Raw genomic sequence first — 14,723 nt, forward strand, 5'->3', positions numbered from 1 at the left:
ACATTTGGTTTTAGTTGTTGGACAAGATATTCTTTTACAAATTATTATTAATGTACTCTCAATATTTTATAGTAGCTTATTGAAAATAGCCCTTATTCATTAGATACACTTCCACAATACAGTTATAATATTTTGTGGTTTGGGATGGATCCTGTTCTTATTGAAGTCAGTGTAAATACTCCAGTTAACTTCCAAGGGCATTGGATAGGGCACTTGGTGCACAAAAACATATACATGGTTATACACCCATTTTAACACACACACACACATATATGCAATATTTGTATGATTTTTAGTAAAAAAAAAAACCCAAAACCAGAAAAGTCATATTTATGCACACAGAATAAATTAAAATTACTTCAATATATTAAAATGAGCAGTAATGTTTATGCTCTGATTGCAAATACAGATTCATCTTTTTTGTAGTTTGCCTGCTGATTAAAATGCTGCGTTCTAACCTTTTCTTATTTAGTTCAGTATTTGTGTTAATCCATAAATCTTGAAAAATAAAGAGTTGTATTTCCTATAACACTGTTTACATTTATTTCCCCTCCCCTTCCCCACCATCAAACACTCACTTTAAAATGTAGTTCTCGTGAAAGGGACCGGGCAGACTACAACTGAAATCCTCTATTTACCTACATGACCAACAGTAGAAGTGCACATCTCCCATCAGTATAGCTCAATCTTGTTCAGAAAAGGCAACCTGTAGAGTTGTCTCCATTTGCTTTCAAGCTTTATGCTCCTGACTTCTTGGAGTGATCACATTTGTTGAGAAATGAGTTTAGTCAAAAGATGCATTAGCAATTGTTCTGTGAACAGTCCGGTGGGTTTTCTTTATAAGGGTAATATGCTGTGGCTTCTCCTGTTGGTGACCCCTGTTGCAAGATTCACTAAGTCTACCCCTATGAGGTCAGTTTCTCCTCTTACCATGTTTTGACTAGAAAGGATTCCTGGCTGAAGGGATGTGGGCAATCCCACACTGCTAAAATCCCTTTCCATTGTAAGCAGAACGTTATTTATCCCCAGGCCCATGGCTAAGCTATAGGTTGCATTTTCTACATCATTTTATTTTTGGAGCTAAGGGACACTTACCTAGAGCTATTTTTAAAAGGAGGTTGACAGTTCTCAGGAATGTGCGGGTTTAGGGCTAGGATGTTTCTAAAAGAGTGCTTGTCAGAAATTTCATTGGATCTTTCAGCACTTTGAGAGCACCAAAATTTAGGGTATTGGCCTTTTCACATTCACAAATCTTGTGTGGGATGGGGTTTGTACAGCCAGACTTCTGAAATATGGGGCCAGTATTCAGCCAGAACAGAGCCTGATTCCTGGGGCCAGACATAAACAGATTTTCTTCATTCACATTATCTCAATCGGACTTCAAAGAACACAAGCTTCCTTGTAATTTTCTTACCTGAAATTACAATGATGATCTTCCTCAGAGGGAGGTATGATTAGCTGAATCATATTTATGATTTGCTAAAAGCACAGTATTAACATATCGTCTGAAATACTGTCCCTACAGTTCCTGACAATATTTAGTAAAAATGTGATATACCATATCACAACTATGGGCTAGTAGTCTGTAAGGTGTTGTGTTGTAACAGGGACATAATTACGCTGCACACACCCCTGCAAAACTTGTGCAGACTATGTCACATGAAAGAGGTTTTAAGTGTTGAGGTTTTAAGTCTCTGTATCCTTGACTCTCTTTTGAGAGTCAATTATATGGTATCAGAGTACCTGTAGATAACAGATATGTTGGTGTGTCTGAAGAATCTAAGTGTGGGGGTCCATGGGTTTCTTCTATACAGTCCTCTGTCTGGTTCCATATTGAAGCTGATCATGGTGTCTAGGAAGTTGATGCTGGTGTGGGAGTGTTCTAGAGAGAGTGATGCCTGGGTGATGGTTGTTTAAAGTTGTGGTAGAAATGTATGAGGGAGTTTAAGTAGGGGATACACATTTAAAACCACCTTCACTAAACAAAGATGCTCCACCAGAGAAGTAGATTGCATCATGGAATATGCCACCTGAATACACTGGGAGAATCTGCTTTAATACAGGGTGAAAAAACCCCTACTAATCAGACACCCGAAGTTGTCACCTATCACCCCACACTAGAACTCAGATGGGCTATCACCAAACAGTTACAATACATACTTGAAAGGGACTGCATCCTGAAATAATTGTTTTCCAAGCCCCCTCTTTTGGCCTTCAAACGAGCTCCACATCCTCATCATCAGAAGCAAGCTCTGCACAGACCAGGATACACGAACGCAAAGTGGCACCGGTCCCTACCCGAACAACAGATGCAAAACCTGAAGATGCATCTTCACTACTATGATGCTGAATACCCTCCCCCGCAACACATCTTTCAAGGTCCCTGGGTCCCACACATGCCGATCATAACTTACGATGTACTTCATCCAGTACATCAAAAGCCCCACAACAACAATGTGGCTGAAACCAGACAATCATTGCACTCTTGAATGAACTTACACAGCAAAATGATAAAAGACAAAAACACCATATCATCTGTGGGCAAACACTTTTCACAAAGCCATCATGACATATCTGAACTCTCAGTCCTCATCCTCAAAAGAATCCTGAACAACACCTTCAAAAGACAAGTCTGGGTCCTTAAATTCAGAACTCTGCTGGACAATAAAAACCATAGACTAAACAGCACCACTACTAATTGTCTGGCTCATTACAACAATTTGTAACACACACTGCTGCCTGCAAACTCTTAATTGCCCACTTCATGTTAAGTGGCCTCCTGGAACATGTGCAGAACCCCTGCTGCTTAACAAGCTGTCCCACCTTGTATTTAGGTTGGATACTCTGGTTACCTTCCCTAGACCTGAGGAAGAGCTCTGTGAAGCTCGAAAGCTTATCCCTTCCACTAACAAAAGTTAGCCCAATAAAAGATATTACTTCACCTACCTTGTCTCTCATATTTACCTGTCAGTTTTTTCAGTTGCTTGTGTCATACATCATGCATGTCTTTACATGCCACATGTTTTTTTGGCTCTGTTCTAGGTATTAGGCTGTGCCATTCTACCACAACTATCCTTTGACATGTCACAGCCAAATGTTCCTGAGTGACATATTTTACAATTGGGCTGCTGATTTAGCTGGAAAATGCAAAAATCCCATGTGGCCAGGGAATTCTCTAGTGACTACGCTTGGGCAGATGCTGAAGAGTACAAGTTATTCTGACTTCAAGGTTGCAATTAAAAATCTGCCACTATGGGGACCTAGTTCAGATAGCGTAGTCGAGGTTTTTTTAGATTTGTTCTTGTTCTCTTAATACAGCACCACCCACTTTTGGACAAAAGTGTCTGACCTGTAGGCCTAAACTTTCTGCAGGACAGCACTCTACCTTGGTGCAGCGCACCTGCTACTGTAAAAAGAAAGGCATATTTCAGAGCCATGCAGTACAGATGTGAGAGCATCATAGAGACCTAAGCATGGTAGCTTTAAAAGAGGCAAAACTGCTTGATAAAAATAAATGTAATGTAAATATAAGACCTTAGAGCCTTGCCGTAGGCTGGACGTTTTTCATAAATTATACTACTAATTTCCGTGGCAAGTCAGTTCATTGTTACTGATGCTGGCAGTGCAAAGAAGCCATAAAGCTGTTTTAACCAGCTTCCTGAGGATTCCCCAGCATAAGGCCAATCACTGCTTTGTGCAGATTGGTTTGACAGTTCTTAACCAACCTAGGGGTAGTGGCTGAGGGGAAATACCTGGATACCAGATAGGTGCCTTGGTGCTCCGGGTAGTTTAGAGCCAGCTTGAGGCTGTTCAGAATTGCATGGGGGAGGGACAAACTGGCTCCAAGATTGGGAAGCTGCAAAGCTTTGTACCTCCCCTCTGCTCCAGTAGCCAGCACAGCTCATTCTGTCCAAAATGTCCTTACCAGTTTACTTAGTTTTCAGTTTAGGCTAAATGACCTTCCAGTTAAGACTGAAAACATGCAGCTCAATGGAAGAAACAAGCATTGTACTGAGTATATGCAGGAGAGGGAGAATGTATTGTGTGAATAACCTGTCAAACACAGGTCTAGATGTCTATAACATGTAATAATTCTGTGCCAGGACTGTGTCTATCAAAATAAAAGGAGTACTCGTGGCACCTTAGAGACTAACCAATTTATTTGAGCATAAGCTTTCGTGAGCTACAGCTCACTTCATCAGATGCATACTGTGGAAACTTATGCTCAAATAAATTTGTTAGTTTCTAAGGTGCCACAAGTACTCCTTTTCTTTTTGCGAATGCAGACTAACACGGCTGCTACTCTGAAATCTATCAAAATAGATAACCTTATTCCAAACCCTTTGGATGAGAGCATGTCAAATCCAATTACTCACTCTTCAATGCTTCTCACTTATAATGCTAAACCAATGAGAAGAAATAAATTGATTTTTCTAGTTATAAATATGGCAGCATGTTTCCTTGAGCCACTGCAAAGGTATTTTAAAGTATTTGTACTCAGACAATGCATATAAGCGAATAATTCAAATACATTTGCCATAACATTCTATCCAAGTTAAAGAATATACAAAAGCTTAATAATAGGTATGTGTCTTACTCATCTATTTCTTCATTCTGTTCATGTGCATCCCGAAGGGAAGCAAATCACATTTAATATCCTATTGCGATCTCTAAAAACGTAAAGACATGCTGTAATGGAGTCCACAAGTAAGGCTTATTAGCTAGCACAGACAGTCATGCCTTGTAACCTAATCTCAGCATTTGTACTACTAACCTTTTCTTGAAACCCTGTTTGCACCACAGGAGTGTTTATTTACAGGCAGGATCCCAAATAGACTGGACGCTGCTGAAATCTGCTATGTCTGTCATCTCAAATAAAAAAACAGGAGCATCAAACTATTGATGTAGCTCTCCCAGGATGATCAATTCAAACGAGGTGGTGCAGGTTCAATTTAATAACATCAGAGTGCCATAATCAGAGATGGGCTAACATACCTCACACCTCTTTCTCATACTCACCAGAATGTCAATCCATTCCAAGAAATCATAGCACATCCTTTCACATTTCGGAGGGGGCGGGGGGGAGCATGAAATTTTGGAAGCATGAAGGCTGACTTAATGGGGATTTCTTCAGTCTTTTCCAGTGGGTGTTTCTAATAAAAATTTTCCTTAAGTCTTCACCAACAGAGGCTTTGAAGCAACTGGCATTGGTTATCTGTACTGAAGACCATGATTTCACTGCTGCATGTTGAGCAACCACTTCAGGTTTATCTAATCTAATGAAATTGACAGAGATGTGGTTTATCAATCCATATTTGTCTTCCTGAAATCGTAAAAGCACCTTTGAAAGTTTAAAACAATGTAGATTTGCCTTGTGTATGTTTAGTAGGAGTTAATTCTTATGTCTGTGCTATATTTCTCAGTTCACTTTTAAAAAGAAACCCAGGTTTTCTTAAGGAAGAGTGTAGAAAGGTATCTGAAACTGACCACAAACTATAGAATTATCTTACTATCACTTCAGCATTTCTAAATATAAATCACCCGGTTTGACTAAATTTTCTAAACAAATTTATTCCCTTATTGAAAACTTTATACCAAGTCTCAGTCTGAAGCAATGTTAATGGCCAAGTTAGAAACCCTTTTTAAATAAAAATGTCTCTAATTACAGTTGCCCTCCTGGGAATAGATTTAAATAGGTATGTTTTTTAGGCAAACACCAACAGGACTGTACCTTTAGTGCTACTCTACTTCATGTAGCTTGTACTGGATGCAGATAACTGCAGCTTCCATGAACTCGGCGGAAATATTTGTTCCATTTTTGTAAAAGAGCATCACTGTGTGAAATGAAAAGCTTAATGTAAGTCTTCAGACACCTGACTAGTTCTCAACTGGAGACCATTTGGGAACTTCCTTTTTTCCTAAAGGTTTTAGTGGAGAGCTTGGTTTACCACTGTCAGCAGGTAATACGAGGTTGGGATTCTTGCTTATTGTTGCCCATAGGACTAGCTAGCCTTTATTATATTCACTGCCTTGCCTTCATTATATTCAGCAGTGATGCAAGGCGCTTACAGGCCTGTATTCTGTAAGATATTGACTTCAGCAGTTAGCCTAAGTCTTGAGGCCTATGAACTTTGGCAAAGATAAATGGCCTAACAATCACCCCTAAGTTTTGGGAAACTGGAAATATAGTGTGAGGGGAAATTTTGTCCATAATGACATCAGCCAACCACATTAACATGAGCTAACACCAGCTTTTGGATAGGACATCTGCAAATGTCTGACCACAAGAGTGCCATGACAACGATTTAACACACAGATAATAAGCTGAGGTCATTAATATACTAACCTATAGGAGAATGACACCCCAACATTAGTAGGGTGAGGAAATACAACTAAGGAAGAGGGGAGAAACCCCCACTGAATATGCATTAGACATAGTGGCATCAGTGTAACGTATTATAAAAGCTGTATCCCAGCCTGTGTGCAGGAGGAGAGAGAGATGTAGCCTTGGGGAGGTGCCAGGATATGGCCACTGGTGATGATGAGAAAGATAATGGCTAACATATCAGATTGTTCTGCAAGGGGTGGTGTGAGTATATGGATGTCCAGATGTATATTTTGTATTATCTCCTTACTGAGTTGGAGTGTCTGTGACTTTGCTAAATGTGTTCATAAACTATTGTAAATATAGAAGAGTTCTTATAGTGTGAGTGTTGCAACTGTGCACATCAGGGTTCCCAACTCTACAGTAAGTTTAATAATATTGGGCCTGCTCTTGAGACACGAACCTATCAAATCTCAAAGGGATAACTGGGAATTCTTAAGTAATCAGTAGAATTCATACATAATCCATAGATCAGCTACATTAGAACAAGTCCCAACTCTCCTATCTAAATTGTAGTCTGTCCCTCTAGTCCAGAGGTACAAAACCTCCCTGCTACTATTTCTCATCCTAACCTTGTAAACATCCTCCTGTGGATCAGTCCTGTTCATTTGACTCTGAAAGCACAAGCCTCTAAAACCTGAGCTAAAAGAGAACTCCTGTCAGAGCTGTCCCGTCCATAGAATGGACTGGGGCAACTGCCCTGTGCCCCGCGCTTTGGAGAGCCCCACACTTCGGGACGCGGGGTCCAGGGTGGCCTAGGGTGCTAGTGGGGGGCCTGGCGGTGACAGCAGCAAGCGGCCCGGCCCCAGCCTGCTTCACTCCGCCCGCTGGCTCCCTGCATCATTGAGAGGAGGGGGCAGAAGCCAGAAAGATACAGGGCAAGGGCTTGGGGTGAGGGGTGGGCAGGGGGCGGGGAAGAGGCAGGGCAGGGGCTTGGGGGAAGGGGTGGAGTGGGGGCGGGGCCTGGGCCAGAAGGGGGTTGTCCTGGGCCCTGCACCCCCCCTCGTGACAGCCCTGACTCCTGTATTTCTGCTAGTAGGTCTTTTATCATTTCTATGAGCCAGCCTCTAGAGGGCAGTCTCTCTCACACACATATGTGCATGCACCAGTACATTATAATGTAATTTATGCTCCACCGATAGAAAATGATCATCCCAGTTAATGGAGGCTGATGGGAGTTCAAATCCAGCAGGCACCAACCTGTAATGAATTCATATAAAGCACACAGATCAGTTACACAAGTCACGTGGGAGCCCAGCCAGCAGAAGGTCAGGAAAAGATACCAGCTGGAAGCTAGAAGAAGTTGGCCCAGCAGCTCTGTGGTGGGGGACAGGGAGTAGGTAGGATTGGCTCAGGAGGGAAAGGAGTCATGTTAGGGCTCTTTGCAAGAGAGGCTGGGAGACGGGAAAGGGCTAGTTCTTTCATCCGCTCAATTGCTCAAGGCGCAAATATTTTAGGTTTCCTAAATGACTGCATACTTCTGCACAGCATACACTGTTGGTGGCAGGGATTGTGCATCACTCCATATCTGTACAGTGCCTAGCACAATGGAGTCCCAACCTGGACGACGCCTCCAGGAGCTACTGCACCACACATGACAACCAATAATAATGTACCCAATTTATCCTATCCTGGGGCTGGGAACCTGGCTAGAGCAATGAGATAACTCCAGTGCGGTTGGCTATCCACGCCACACATAACTGGAGAGGCTCTTCAGTCCACCAGATTCATCCTTCAGCACGCTGAAGATCCCTTCTTCTTGCCCAGCCCCAATCAGCACTGCTAGGCATATCCCTACAATCCGGTTCCGGGGTCATGGCTCTGTTCCCACAGCATGGGCCCATTTCCAGGCCATGGCCCACTCCTATGTCAGGCCCTGTCACCACCATGGCCCTACTGCTGCTTGGGGTGATGATGTGGGGGCCATCCACACAAGAGACATCTGCTGGAATGGTGGCCCATCACCACACTAGAGGGGTCTCCTGCCAGCTCAGTAGAAGGCCTCGGCTAGACCACCATTCCAATAAATGTGAGTGCCAGCCTCCTCCACGGACCCTTGCTCCTGGGGTGGGGTCATGACCCCCTCCTGGCTGCCTGGAAAGCAGTATCTGTGGCAGCTGAGTCTCTCTTCCCCAGAAGAGCAGCAAGAGCTGGGCTGGGCTGGCCTGTCTTTCAGCTGTTTGGCTTTGGGTACTCACCAGGAGACTACAGTTGCTAATAGGCAGGGACAGGCCAATAGTACATAATGTGACCCCCAGGCTAGAGTTGGATACGTTCACCTGGTAGCTCTCTTCCCTACAGCCATTGTCATGAGTGATGGGGCAATCCGAGCCTGGATCTCCTCCTTTGGGCAGTGGACTGTACAACAGCTTCATCTTTTTTTCCATGGACTGTATGCCAGTTGCAGGGCTGATGGAATCAGGGACTCAGGTGTGCAGTGACTGAAGGGAGGCAGCTGTTCAGTGCTGGCCCATCTCCCTTCTGCCTGCTGCATTCACATCTCCTGCCTGTCACTGCTCCAGATTTCACTGGCAATGGCCAATAGCAGCATTTGTACTGAGCAACCGGTTCCCTGCCCCTGGTCTAGGTGTTTGTAAACACAATTAACAGATAATTAACAGCTGTGGTGAGCCCCAATACTTAGTGGAATACAACACAGTTCTGGGCAGGCTCAGGGACTGTTGCAAACCACATTTTGAAAGAATTCATGATGTTTCATCCTATGAGGTTATCTTAAGCTTTCAACTTTTCCCCATGAATCTGAGACACAATAATAATTTCTGACATACTAGGAGGCTTTATGTAAAAGATATCTCAGCTGCTATCAGGCAGGGGGCACAAGTCATCCAGCTCCCCATCTTATAAGAAAATTGCTTGCACTGTTGTGACTATTTTTATGTTATCTTTACCACTCAGTCCCTGCCCAGCAATAAAAAAACAGCAGGTGCACCAGTACCAACTCCTGACTTAACTTTGATGTTCTGCAATACGTACAGCCTCCCACGCTATTCCTCAGCTAACTTGTCAGACATTGTCACATATAAAACAGAGGGGCAAGGGGGAAAGACACCACAGACAATTAAGGACCAGGTCTAACTGGAATCTCATGTCTGTGACAGTCAAAGAGGACATGATTGTGACACTCTACACCCCAGGGGAGCACCCTGTAACCCCCATGTTCATCATTTGTATATAATTGTGATATTGCATATAAAGCATGCCTTATAAGGTATCATGGGAAAGGTTATGATCTGCTGAAACCCACTGTTCCATCTAAATATGTATATCATTAATGCATATGAAATTATGAGATTGTGTTTTATGGCTGTCACTAAAACATGTTGTGAGTTTGGGAAGCACCCAGATACTAGCTCCCCAAAGACAATAACCAGGGGGATAACCAATGCATAGGCGGGTGTTGAACAACCATCAACAGCCATTGTCCAGCAAGGGAGCTACAATACACTGACTCATTTGCACAAGGCCACATCAGGGGAATTGCTCAACCTTGCCTGGTGACGCAGCAATGCCCACCAGACGTGCCTGGATTTGTGTTCTCCAAGCACATGGACTAAGAGTATAAAACAGACCACAGCAGGCCCATGCTTTGCCTTTTCTCCTTCCCCTGTGCTGCAAGCAACAAGGACGCTCAAAAGACTGAAGGCTCCAACAGAGGAGACTGGCCCAGGTTTCAAGGATGAAACCTGTGTACTATGAACTGCAGTATTCACTGGGGTGAGATAAACTTCTTAAGCTAGATGTTCCCCAGTCTAATAGGGTTCAGAGTTTAGACTGCATGTTTATATTTTATTTTATTTTGGTAACCACTCTGACCTTTTGCCTATCACTTATAATCACTTAAAATCTCTCTTTTGTAGTCAATAAACATGTTTAACTGTTTATTTTAACCAGTGAGTTTGCCTGAAGTGCTTGGTAAATCTGCTCAAGTTTACAAAGTCTGGTGTATATCCACTTTCCATTGATGAAGTGGTGAACCAATTAATAAACTTGCATTGCTCAAGAAAGGGTCTTGAGCAGTGCAAAACAATATATTTCTGAGCTTCAAGGCTGGGAGCTGGGAGAATTTGGATGGTGCCTTTCTCTGTGTGATTCATGAGTGACTCTGGGAGCATTCATGCAATCTAGCTGGTATAGGGTGCCACATGTGGTTGTGCTGAGTGAGAACAGTGCCTGGAGGGGTTTGCTGCTTTTCACTAGCAAAGCATTGTGAGAGACAGTCTGGAGAGTTAAGGGGACACAGCAGTCCCACAGTCCTAGGCTGCACCCTGAATCATAGAATCATAGAATATCAGGGTTGGAAGGGACCTCAGGAGGTCATCTAGGTCCAACCCTCTGCTCAAAGCAGGACCAATCCCCAATTTTTGCCCCTGATCCCTAAATGGTCCCCTCAGGGATTGAACTCACAACCCTGGGTTTAGCAGGCCAATGCTCAAACCACTGAGCTATCCTTCCCCCCAAAAAAGGAAGATTAGTGGGAGCAATAGCATGGGCTTTGGTGCTGTTCTCGTGTGAAAAGATTAAATAGGACATCTCTTTAAGAAAAATAATTACCCCCAAAGTATCATGTTACATTGTGGCCATCCAACATCTTGACAGATGAAAAGAGACACGACAAAGTTGGTCCCTCAGTGGTGCTTAGCAATGGTATGGGAAAAGAGCCAACTGTGCGAGCAGCAAACCGTTCCCAGAGTGGCTACAGGTTCATTTGCCAGATGGAGCCTGAAGCATACCCTGATTCCTGACTTGCCTATAGGCCTCAGCCTGCGCTCTCTGATGGCTCTCTATGGTGACTGCACCAGCCTTACCCCGGCTTCTCCAAACTGAGCGACTGTGGGCAGGATTTTCCCAGTTGTCAGTGGGAATGCTGAATTTCTTGAGACCTTTGATCTTGTGGCAGAATCAGAGCTTTGGCTTTCCTCTGCATTGTGGGCAGTTCTTAAGTTGGCCATAGAGCACAGCCTTTGGCAGATGATCTTGAGGCATACGCTCTACATGTCCCAACCAGAGAAACCAGCAAACGTCCAGTGTAGTCTGCATAGACTGTAGGCCAGTTCGCTCAAGGAGCTCATTATTGCTGAGCCATTGGTCCGAAGTCACTCCAAAGATTTTTCTAAGACAACAGAGGAGGAAACTGTTCAATCTTCGCTTGGAGAATGTAACCCAGCTTTCACAACCATAAAGGAGGGTACTAAGGACATAAGCCTAATAGATGGACTCATTAATGTTCAGGGCTAACAACTTGTTGTTCCAAACATGTGTGGTAAGTTTGCCAAAAGTGACAGAAGCTTAGCCAATTCTAGCATCAAGTTTGCTGTCAAGGTGAAGTGAGCTGGTAAGAATTGAGCCAAGAGAGCAGAAGTGATCCACGTTTTCCAGAGCTTCGTTATTGATACAGATGTTGGGTGGAATGTTGGAACCTTGTGACATAACAACTGTTTTCTTGATCTGATTACCATGCCAAACTTGATGCATGCATCTGAGAAATTGTTCATCCTGACCTGCAGTTCATCAGGTAAATTAGAGATGAATGCAGCGCCATCTGCGAAAAGCAGATCCCGAATAGTAAGCTGGGTGACATGCCATCTGCTCTTGAATTGTTTGATGTTAAACAAGCCACCATCCATCCTCAATTCAATTAATGCACCAGATATGTAATTTCCAAAGCTGTACTTAAGAAGAATAGAGAAGAAGATGCCAAAGTCAGTGGACACTAAGATGGCAGCCTTTCTTCATACCAGTATCAATATTAAACTCAGATCATGTTTCATTTTCATACTAGATGGTAGCCTTCATTTCCTCATGGAACTCTTTGAACAGGGAGAGCACCTTTTGTGGACAAATTTCTTGACAGCAAATCCAACACCATGTATTCTTGGTTCAGTGTCAGATTTCCCAGACCAGGAGAAGTTGTAATTTACTTCATCTAGTGATCCAATTTCCAAAAGCCTAATTTTACTGAATGCTGTAATATCAATGCCCAGTTGATGTAGTTCTTTAACAAGAAGGGCTGTTTTCCAAAGTTCATATTCTTCCAGTTCAAGTCCAGTTAACGAGTGTGAACATTACATTAGAGGCTGTGATTCCTACATTTAGAATAGGTTACTCTTATCTCATACTTGCAGGATGATGTATTCATATCACATGATGAAATACTTTCCAGTCCATTAAAAATGAAGGAGGTTGTTAAACAGCATGTATTAGGGATAAATATTGTAAAATCAGTGGACCATCATAACTTGGACCCAAGAGTCCTAAAGGAGTTGGCTGGGGAGAGCTCTGGCCTGATGTTTTTAATATTTAATAATTTATATTTTAATATTTAATATTTATATTTAATATTTAAAACTTGGAATACTGAGGAAATTCCAAAAGACTGGAAGGATGCTACTGTTGTGCCACTATTCAAAAAAGGCATATAGGGTTACTAGGGTAAATATAGGTTGGGTATCTAGACATCAATTTCAGGCAAAATAATAAAAAAGGCTGATATAAAATTAAATTGATAAAGGCTTAAAGGACCGGAATATAACTAATGCCTGTCAATATGGTTTTATTGAAAAGAGATCCTGTCAAACAAATGATGAGACAACAAGTTTGGTTGACAAAAGTAACCGCCTAGATGTAACATAATTAGAATTTTGTAAGATGCTTGAATTAGTGCCGCATAATATTCTGATTTAAAAATTAGCAGTATACAATAAATCATACATTAAATTAATTCACAACTGGCGAACTGACCGCTCAAAAAGTAGTTTTCAATGGAGAATCATCACTGAATAGTTTACAGTGGTGATCTGCAGGAATTGGTGCTGGGCCCAGTGCTGCTATTCAACATTTTCATCAATGATCAGGAAATATATACTGCAGACAAAATTTGCTGATGACATACAGATAGGTAAACAGTTATGCAGACTGGGCAGTCATATGGAGCAATCTGGATTGCTTGGTAAGGTGGGCCCCGTCAAACAAAATGTATTTGAATATAGCCAAATGCCTAGTTCTATATCTAGGAGCCAGTGCTGGTGTTAGCCCATTGTGGGCCCTAAGTAGGAATATTTTTGTCCCTCCAAAACACCACATACTAATAATTAATAGGGGGCCCTCTTGAGCTGCTCAGGGCCCTAAGCAATTGCTTAGTCTGCTTATGCCTAGCGCCGGATCTGCTAGGAGCAATGAACACAGGCCATACTCACAGAATGGGGGGGCTATATCCTGGAAAGCAGTGACTCTGAAAGCCTTAAGGGGCCAAAGTGGACAAGCAACTCAACATGCCCTTGTGCTGGGATGCAGTGGCAGAAAGGGCTGATGCGATCCTTGGATGTATAAACAGGGAAGTAGTGAGTAGGAGCAGGGAGTGATTACCTCTGTATTTGGCATGGTGAGCCTGATCCTGGAATATTGTGACCCGTTCTGGGTTCTGCATTTTAAAAAGGATGTTGAAAAACTGGCGAGGGTGTAGAAAAGTGGCACACAAATTACTCGGGAGTAGGAGAAAATGCCTTACAGCAGGGGTCCTTCAGCAACCTTTGGCATGCGGCCCATCAGGGTAATCTGCTGGCGGGCCACGAGACATTTTGTTTACGTTGACTGTCCACAGGCATGGCCTCCCACAGCTCCCAGTGGCCGTGGTTCACCATTCCAGGCCAATGGGAGCTTCAGAAAGCGGCGGCCAGCATGTCCCCATGGTTGCCGACCCCTGCCTTACTGTGACAGATTTAAAGACCTCAATCTGTTTAACTCATCCAAGATATGATTGAGAGGTGACTTGATTACAATGTATAAGTACCTTCATGAGGGAAAAAATACTGGTTACGAAAGTGCTCTTTCGTCTAATGGAGAGAGGCATAACAAGACCAACTAGCTGGAAGCCAAAGCCAGACAAGCAGAACCAAGGCACACATTTTAAACAGTGAGGGTGACTAACAACTAGAGTAACTACCAGGGAAGTGCTGAAAGCCAGACATGTATGAGCCTAACACAAGTTATTAGGGTTAATACTGGGGTAGCTGGAGGAAATGAAAGGATTTGTAATATACAGGAGCTCAGACTAGATGACCTAACGTTCCCTTCTGGTCTTAAACGATGAATCTATAATATAAATCTTCTTATTTTTGTCAGCTACACGGCTGCACATAGCACAACGGGTCTTGAAAACACACTTGCCCCTGGGCTGACAACTGGTATTTTACATTTCAGCTCTGTGAGTCAGAACCCTCTGAACACTGGGGATTATAAGAGCAATGCCAGATGCCTTGTCTTTCTCGCTCGGCATCTGAAGCATCCTCAGTGCAGCAAGAATTTTCTTTTATGTACAGTT

The sequence above is a fragment of the Lepidochelys olivacea genome (genome assembly GCF_965140295.1).
Source record: "Lepidochelys olivacea isolate rLepOli2 genome assembly, chromosome: 1".
Taxonomy (NCBI): Eukaryota; Metazoa; Chordata; order Testudines; family Cheloniidae; genus Lepidochelys; species Lepidochelys olivacea.